Source organism: Sceloporus occidentalis, unplaced genomic scaffold, assembly GCF_023333645.1.
Source record: "Sceloporus occidentalis isolate IW3139 unplaced genomic scaffold, rSceOcc1.0.p SCAF_5, whole genome shotgun sequence".
Taxonomy (NCBI): Eukaryota; Metazoa; Chordata; class Lepidosauria; order Squamata; family Phrynosomatidae; genus Sceloporus; species Sceloporus occidentalis.
In genome coordinates, this window is record NW_028316985.1 from 84,135,570 (window position 1) to 84,144,213 (window position 8,644).

The following is an 8,644-nucleotide window of genomic DNA, read 5'->3' on the forward strand; positions in this document are numbered from 1 at the left end:
TTATATATATTATGATTGTGATAAATAGAGTCTCCCTTATACAAAATGTGTGGGACTAGAAGTGTTTTGGATTTCAGACTTGTTCAGATTTTTAAATGTTTGATTAGAAATTGGAAATGGGATTCAGTCTAATCATGATATTCATGTATGTTCTTATACACCTTCTACATATAGCCTGAAGGTAATTTTATACACTATCTATCTATCTATCTATCTATCTATCTCTATCTATCTATCTATCTATCTATCTATCTATCTATCTATCTATATCTTTTTATTTATATGCTGCCTTTCTCCAGGCTGGGAGCCAAGGGGCTATTAATTTTGTGCAAATAAAGTTTGTTTACATTGAACTATCAGAAAGCAAAGGTGTCATTTTCTCAGCCACCAATGCAGACAATTTTGGAATTTGGATCTTGGATTTTGGAATAGTTTGGAATTTGGAATTCCAGATAAAAGTTGCAAAATTTGTATTACACTAACAGTAGAATTACAACAATTTAAAACTTACTTTGAATCAGTACATCACTTTTCTAACCCCTTCTCTTGTTAGCCACCTGTTCCCAAAGGTTTGCTGGAATAGAAAGGTCTATCTCTCCAATATTCTTTGCAAGCTGCAGTGAGTCAAATTATACAGAATAATCCCAATGGGGTAACAGCATGGATTTGTAAAATACAAGGGATGACAACCTGGTTCTACCTGGGAGTCAAATTTACACGAGGACCTGACATCGAGCACCTGTTGAAATGCACAAAAATCACAAAATTAAACAAAAGCCCAATCACATTTGCCACATGTCCAGTTACTGATATGACTTTTGTGACTTCTCCATTCCATCTGCAATCCTGCAAAGCTGCTGTGATCATCTTTTTCACTGAGCTGCAGATTCTGGAAAACATGAATATCTCCTCGAGCTCCTTCTGCTGGTACATTCCACTGACTTCAATGGGCCAACATTAGCTCAGATGAAAATAGAATTTCTACCATTCATGGTATGCCCATTGAAACAAATGAGATGCACATGCTCACCAGCCATTGAGCCATCCAACTAATCCAGTGACCTGGGACCAGTCACTCTCTCTTGTTCTGACCCACTCCAAAGATTATTGGTAGAACAAATGGGTGAGGAGGAAGAGGAAATAAAAATCAAGGCATACCACCTTGTATTCTTTTGAAGAAACATGTGAAATATTACTTAGTCAATGAAATAGTCGGCCCTCCACATCCACAGATTTTGCAAACATGGATTTTGCCATTCCTCTCTCTCTCTCTCTCTCTCTCTCTCTCTCTCAATCAGTCAATCAATCTATCACAAAACCTAACCTTGATTTTATCATTTCATGTAGGGAACACCATATTACAACTCCATTATTTGTAATAGGATTTGAGCATCCATGGATGTTGGTTACCACATGGGGTCCTAGAATCAAACCTCAGCAGATACTGAGGTCCAACTGTAAATAATAAACAGATCCAGAGATCAGTTACTACACAGAAAATAAACTGTCCATTCTACAAAATCATCTCCTTCTATCTCTTTTGAAGGCTGACTGTTGCATTTCTTCATCATTACATTCAACAGTGATGACTCCACTCACTTTTGTATCTTGTAGGATACATAAGTAGTTGGAGAAAGCAAGCGAGTGAGAGAACAATTTGCGGGAGGTCCCTTTTGTAAATAATGATCCCTGAAGACTTTCAAAGTTGTGCTAAGCATTGTGGTCAGAGGGAGAAGCCCATGTAAGATCACTCAGGCAAATAACTGACCACGGAAATGCTTGAAGTACAGATGATCAGACAGTCACAGGATCAGTTTAGAATATTCCACAGACTGGAACTTAGTCTCATGACAGACGATATTAAACACATTTAAAAGATCCTGACATCAAGAGACTTGCTCCTCATTATCTCCTGTGTTTCTCACTCTAACAAACAGACATAATACAGTGTGCCCTCCTTATACGCAGATTTGCCATGCGTGGATTTAAGCATACGCGCATGGCAAATCTGGGGAAATTCTCCCCAATGGCGGCGCACGTGCACGCACGTCACCATTGGGGACAATTTCCCTCCCCCCTCCCTCCCTCTCTAACTAACTAAGTACCCTCCCTCCCTCCCCCTTCCCCTCCCTACTTACCTGTTCCGACGCTGTGCCGCCCCCTCCACCGCAGAAGAAGGGTCTGGTGCTGCTCGTGCTGCCTCCGGCCCTTCTTCCGCGGTTGCGGGGGCGAGGAGGATGAGGGCAAGCCTCGTCCACCTTGTCCCTCCTGCCCTTAAAGGGCCAGGGGCAGCTTGAGAGCCAAGAGGCCTCTCAGGCTGCCCCGGCCCTTTAGCGCGACGGCGGGGAGGAGGAGGATGAGGCCTGGCTTCATCCTCCTCCTCCTCCTTGTCCTTAAAGGGCTAGGGACAGCTTGGGGCCAAGAGGCCTCTCAGGCTGCCTCTGGCCCTTTAAGAGCAGCGAGGGCGAGGAGGACGAGGCTTGCCCTCATCCTCCTTGCCCCCGCCACCACGGAAGAAGGGCCAGGGGTAGCACGAGCAGCACCTGGCCCTTCTTCCGCGGCCGTGGAGGAGGCGACGGAGCAGGTAAGTAGGGAGGGGAAGAGGGAGGGATGGAAAGGAGAGTAGGGGAGGAGGGGGATTTTGTCCCCAATGGTGGCACGCATTCACGCACGCCGCCATTGGGGAGTATAGGGAATTGAGCATACACGGAATTTGGCATACGCGGGGGGGGGGTCCGGAACGGATCCCCCGCGTAAACCAAGGGCCCACTATACATAGTTTTGTTGTGTCCTATGTTTAAAAGTGGGGAACAATTTTTATACATTTGACAGTCCCCAGAGAACTGCCATCCTGTGTAGAAAATTCAGAGGGACTGCCCTGTTAGTATGGAAAATCTGTGCGCAAAGTGATCTTGAAGCACCTTTGAGAGAAGAAGCTGGTAAGAGAAAGAAGCTAGTAGCATGAACTTTCCTAGACTTGAGTTAACATTGGCATCTGAAGAAACAGAGTCAAGTCTACAAAAGGTCATGCTAACAGCTTCTATCTTTCAGCTAGTCTCAAATATACTACAAGATCACTTTGTACACTGTATGGAAAATGGCATCCACATGTTTATTTATTGATTGATTGATGCATTTTACAACTCACCTCTAAGACAAGGGAGGTGGTCTGTGTTTGAAACATTTTGCAATCTTTTTGCCATAAGAGCTAGAAAACCACCAGATGTAAAACTCACATATGTAAAAGTTTAATTCTGTCCATCAAACAGATGTCTTTGAATACTATGAGGAGCACAATTAAAAGAAAACTGTGTTAGTATTTATTGATGCTGAAAAAGCTTTTGATAACATGAATTGGGTGTTTATGATAGAACTGTTGAAAGAGATGCATATTGGACTGAATTTTGTGAACGGGATAGAGCAGCTATATAGGGATCAATCTAAACCAACCTCCGGTGGATAACAAGGGAGGACTGTATAAAGGGTTCGGACCACTGTTTCCTATTGGTCATGGGGCTGGGCAGGTTCAGAGACCAGTCCATATTGGATGTCCCTAACATTTACGGGGGAGGGGCTAAGTCAGGTTGACAGCTGTCAATCATTTTGACACTTCATTCTTTGCATCTTAGGAAGCCAACCAAGTCTATGAAAGCTTAGGCTACAATATTTTTCACAAAAGATCCCTTTGCATACTGATGATTAAGAACTGCATCTCTTCCAATTGCAATGAGGGTCACGTACATACATCCTAAACCTTTCCAAAACCTGAGGACAATATGACAGGATTTTGTACCCCTTCACTATGCAGATCCATGTGACATTTAACATTTTTGGAAGTGACCAGGCATCTGCCGTCCTGTGAAAGAGTCCCTATTGTGCCCACCTGGCCTACAACATGGAAGGCAGGGGCTCTTGGGTTTGAGGTAAAGAGGATCCCCCCCCCCCCGTTGTGTTGGAAAAATGCATGTGAATGCCTGCAAAATGGGGTGTGACCACAGCAAACTTAGGGGTACTCCTCCTGGGAATCAGGGGGAGGGGGACAACTGTTCCCACCTTTCTTTCTTTTTCTTTTGGGGTGGCATCATGAACCAAAAGAAAAGTTCTATAGATAGAAGTCTTTGAAGCCTACATTGAGATTTTTCTTTCTTTCATTCTTTTAAAAATAATCTTTATTATTTTCAATACCATAAAACAACATAAAAGACACATATGTTGGGACATAACATGAACTTATCATACTAACACCATCGACGCACACGTATAATAAACATAATAAACACCATTGACATAAACATCTACAATAAATATAACATATAGCTATCATGGAATCTATTAATATAACAAGTAAAAACGACTTCCTTGTCTTGTGGATCTTTTCCATTGATAATCCTTTGATGTAAAACCAAAATGCTTTCTAATTAGTTATCATATCAAATCTCATGTATATATACACAACGTCCAAACCTTACTAAATGAACACTGGGATTTTTCAAGTCTCTTTCTCTCTCTCTCCAGAAGCACCCAAAGCAATCCCGCTTTCTGCTCCATCCATGTCCTCAATAGTTGTCCCTCCATGTTACATGAAATATATGAGGGAGTCCTTGTCCCAGAACTGGGCAGAGAAGCCAATGCTCAGTGTTGAAACAGTGTGGGATTATGGGATTGGGCCTGAGACTTGGGACTGAGGAGGTGGGAGCATCTGCTTGTCATCGGTGGCTTTCTCTGGGTGGAAAGAGCGGTAATGGCCTGAAGGCCCCTGGCTGTGGCAGCTCATTGGAGGCCTGGGGTCAGACATTGGTCTGAAATCCTGCTGGTTGATAATTCTGAGACCTGCATTCATCCAATCGTCACTGCTTGGAGTCCTGTCTGTACCTGGACAGAGCAAGCGACAATCACAGAGGGTTGTCACCTCAGAAGAAGACATCCAGGAAAACCTCCTGCTCTTGGGAGTCTTAGGAATTATGTTGAACTTGTTCCCCCAAATCAGGTTCCAGGTGCTGTTGGACCGAACTCCCAAAGACCCTAGTCAACACAGGAGATGACAAGGAACACTGGGAATTGCAGTCCAGGGCCATCTGGAGAACTGCACCATTTCCACTCCTGCCATAAATAAGGAATTGGAAGGAGGCTGGTGCTCTCTGGTCAAGATGATGCATTCTCTCTCTCAGCATAGTGTAAATATCTGATAGTGGTGTCATGCTGTGTCAGTCCTATACTGGATCCCTCTGTTCAGCAACATAAGAAAAATGGTGAGTGCACCTAACATGAGTGCACCTAAAATTGGTGAGTGCCACCGTAGTTGAATTTCTTCTTCTGTTCCTGTTGAGAGCAAAAGAGGGTGGAAAGGAAGAAGTTAGTGAGAAACTTAAGAGCAAGCTGGCCAAAACGTGGAAAAACCACAAATAACATTGTGACCCCAGTGATCTCGGTAAGTGTTGTACTGCTCCTATGGCCGCTTGCAGGATGGGTTGCTTGGCTCAGAGTCGGCCCAGCTGCAGTGAGAACCCCGTGTGCCTGGCATTCTCCATAGTGATGCTCCTTGTACCAGGGTTGGTTATACTGATGGTACTGTTCTCCAACCCAGACTTGGTTGGGGTTGCCACTGTAGTTGAACTTCTTCTTCTGTTCCTGTCAAGAGGAAAAGAAGGTGGAAAGGAAGAAGTTAGTGGGAAACCTAAGAGCAAGCTGGTCAAAAAGTGGAAAAACCACAAATAACAAAAACATGCCATTTTGAACTTAGAATACACCTCCCTACAAATCTCTGCATCCTCCAATGCAACTCTATGGTCAACATCTTCCAGACAGTGACCATAGAATTGCACTGGAGGAGCTACAAATGCCTAGTAGATTGTTATCTGTAAGAATCTCTAGGTTCCTTAGTGCAGATTTTAAAGTTGAATATGGAGGAAAACCTACGATATTGAATGTCTCCACATCCAAATCTTCCTCCTCCTTCTAGATAAGGATGGGCTTGCTCCCAGCTGTAACATGGACAGGGCAATGAGATGGGTTCCTTTTCTCTCCAGCTTTGGCCTCACTGCCTTTGGGTTCTGAAAGAAGAAAATTGGGCAGCTGAGTCCTAAAGCAAAACCAGGGTTTTGACAAAATCAGGGATCTGACCCCTGAAAGAAAGGAGGGGAAGTGGGCACAGGCTTGCGTTGTTGTTGTTGTTGTTGTTGTTGTTGTTATTGTTACATGTCATCAAGTCATTTTTTACTTATGAAGTCCCTACGGTAAACCTGTCATACTTTTTTTTTGGTCAAATTTCTTCAGATGATGTTTACCTTTGTAATCCACTGAGGCTGAGAGTGGGTTTTTATGCTCAATCACGCAAATGAACCCTGATCTCCAGTGTCCTAGTTTCATGCTTAAACAGCCATGCAGTGGTGGCTCTACCGTCTCCACATCCAAATCTTCCTCCTCCTCTTCTTCCTGCTCCTCCTCATCTGAGATAAGAAAAGGTTCGCTCAGAGCTGTAACATGGACACAGCCATGCAATGGGTTTCCTTTTTCTCCAGCTTTAGCCTCACTCTCTTTGGGCTATGAAAGAAGAAAATTGGGAATAGTAGTCCTAAAGTAAAATCAGAGCTGTGACAAATCACAGCTGACCATTGAAAGAAAGGAGGGGAAGTCAGCATGGCCTTCCCTTGGTTGTTGATATTGTGTGTCTCTAAGTCATGTTTGACTTATGGAGATCCTATGGCAAGCTTCTCATAGGTTTTTCATGGCAAATTTCTTCAGAAGAAGTTTGCCTTTGTCATCCACTGAGGCTGAGAGTGTATGGCTTGCCCAAGGTCACCCAGTGGGCTTTTTTGCTCAATCAGGCAATCAAACCCTGACCTCAAGTGTCCTAGTTTAATGCGTAAAAAGTCATGCAATGCTGGCTCTACCTTCTTTTTTTTTTTTGTCCTCTGTTTTTGTTCTTTCCTTCTCTTCTTCCTTTTTCTTCTTGATTGCAGCCTGCTTCTCTGGATCTTCTTTGTACTCTTTCTTTTGTTTCTTCTTCGCAGGGCTCTTATCCCATCCATCCTCCTAGAAAAAAAGAAGTAGGAAAGGGGGGAAAAAGAGAATCCTTTTTATCCTTCTTTCTGCTAAAAGATGCCAAGGAACATCTTTTAAATCAAATCAAGCAATGAAGTAGCAATAACAATACTCCTTAGCAAACAGCTGGATGGCCCATGTAGGAGATTGGAAGGGAGGCCTATGCAACACTCTTTCTGGCTGGCTCAAATGGACTTGCTCACAAGGTCAACCTGCCCCTCTCACCGTTCTCAGTATGAGGTTGCACCTCAGAACTCACCCAGGATGTCATCCACCAGCTGTTTTTCCAATGGCCAGCCTTCCTCCAGAATCTTAGCTTCTGGGGTCCTTTCCTGAACTGGGACAGGTGAGACAGAGATGATGGGATCCATGGGGTTTGCTTTACTTTGACCTCTCCTTCTTCTGTTTGTCTGAATACGGAGGAGAGACTTCATTCCCATGCTCATTGTTGCCTTTGATGGTTCTGTTCTCTTTCTTTGCACAGCACTTCCTCTTTCCCCCCTTAATCTAAGATAGGAAAAAAGGCCACTTAGGGAGGGAAATACTACCATCCTATTTAGGTGAGCACTAGATCCCACCCTATTTCTAGCTAAGGAATCCCTGTCAGCCCTGTCTCGAACTTCACAGGATTTCGTAAAGGGCCTTCCACAAGTTTGCAAAGCTACATTTGCCACTATGGGAACCAGGAACTTCAATTTGCTCCAAAACTCTGCCCCAGAGACTTCCAAAGCTGAATCCACCAGGCGGTTGAGTTCCCTTGCATACCTTTTGGAGGGTTGTCTTTCAGCTGCTCTTCATAGTCCTCTATGGCTGAGGCACAACTCTCGTGAAGAAGCTCCCCCAGATGTTTCAGATCAGCCACTGACTTGTCCACCAGCTCAGCATCTTGAGCGAGCGACTCGGGACTGGTGTTGGGAACGGAAACAACAAGGATGCTTTGCACCCTGGGATGAGGCACTGCATTGTCCTACCATCCGCAGCCTTTCCTTGTAGGCTTATCTGGCTCTACAAAATTCCTAAGTAAACATCATTCATTGCGAGAGAGCCCAGAGTCCTGCTTTTGGAGAAAAGGTGGAATAGAAATAAGGTGACAATCATTACAGTAGGTTCAATAGCATCAGCAACAGTTCCTAATGAAACCAGATTCCTAGCATCTCCCAAAAACCCAAAGGCACTTACCACTCCATGGGAGCTGCCAACTTTGTATAGGACTTAATAAACCTGTGGGATTGAAACAAAAAGATAGCAAGAGCTATCAGAGCTTTCAAGCAAATCCATGCCAAATCAATTGGTCCAAGGAACTTTTTAAAATATTAAACGGTTTCAATGGGATGGAAGGATACCATAGCAACGTCCCATGGAACCCTGAGGCTGGCAGTTTGAGAAGGCATGTTTTGAATCCTGAGCCATAAAATTCTAAAGCCTCTCTAAACTGCAGCTCCCAGGATTCCATATGAGTTTAGCATCTCAAATCTTGCTATTTTCCCATTTCTACCCTTAAATACTTCCCAGCTGTAGTTGATGTTGCTGTTGTTGTGTGCCTTCAAGAAATTTCCAATTTATGATGACCCTAAGGAGAAGCTATCTTGAGGTTTACTTGGCA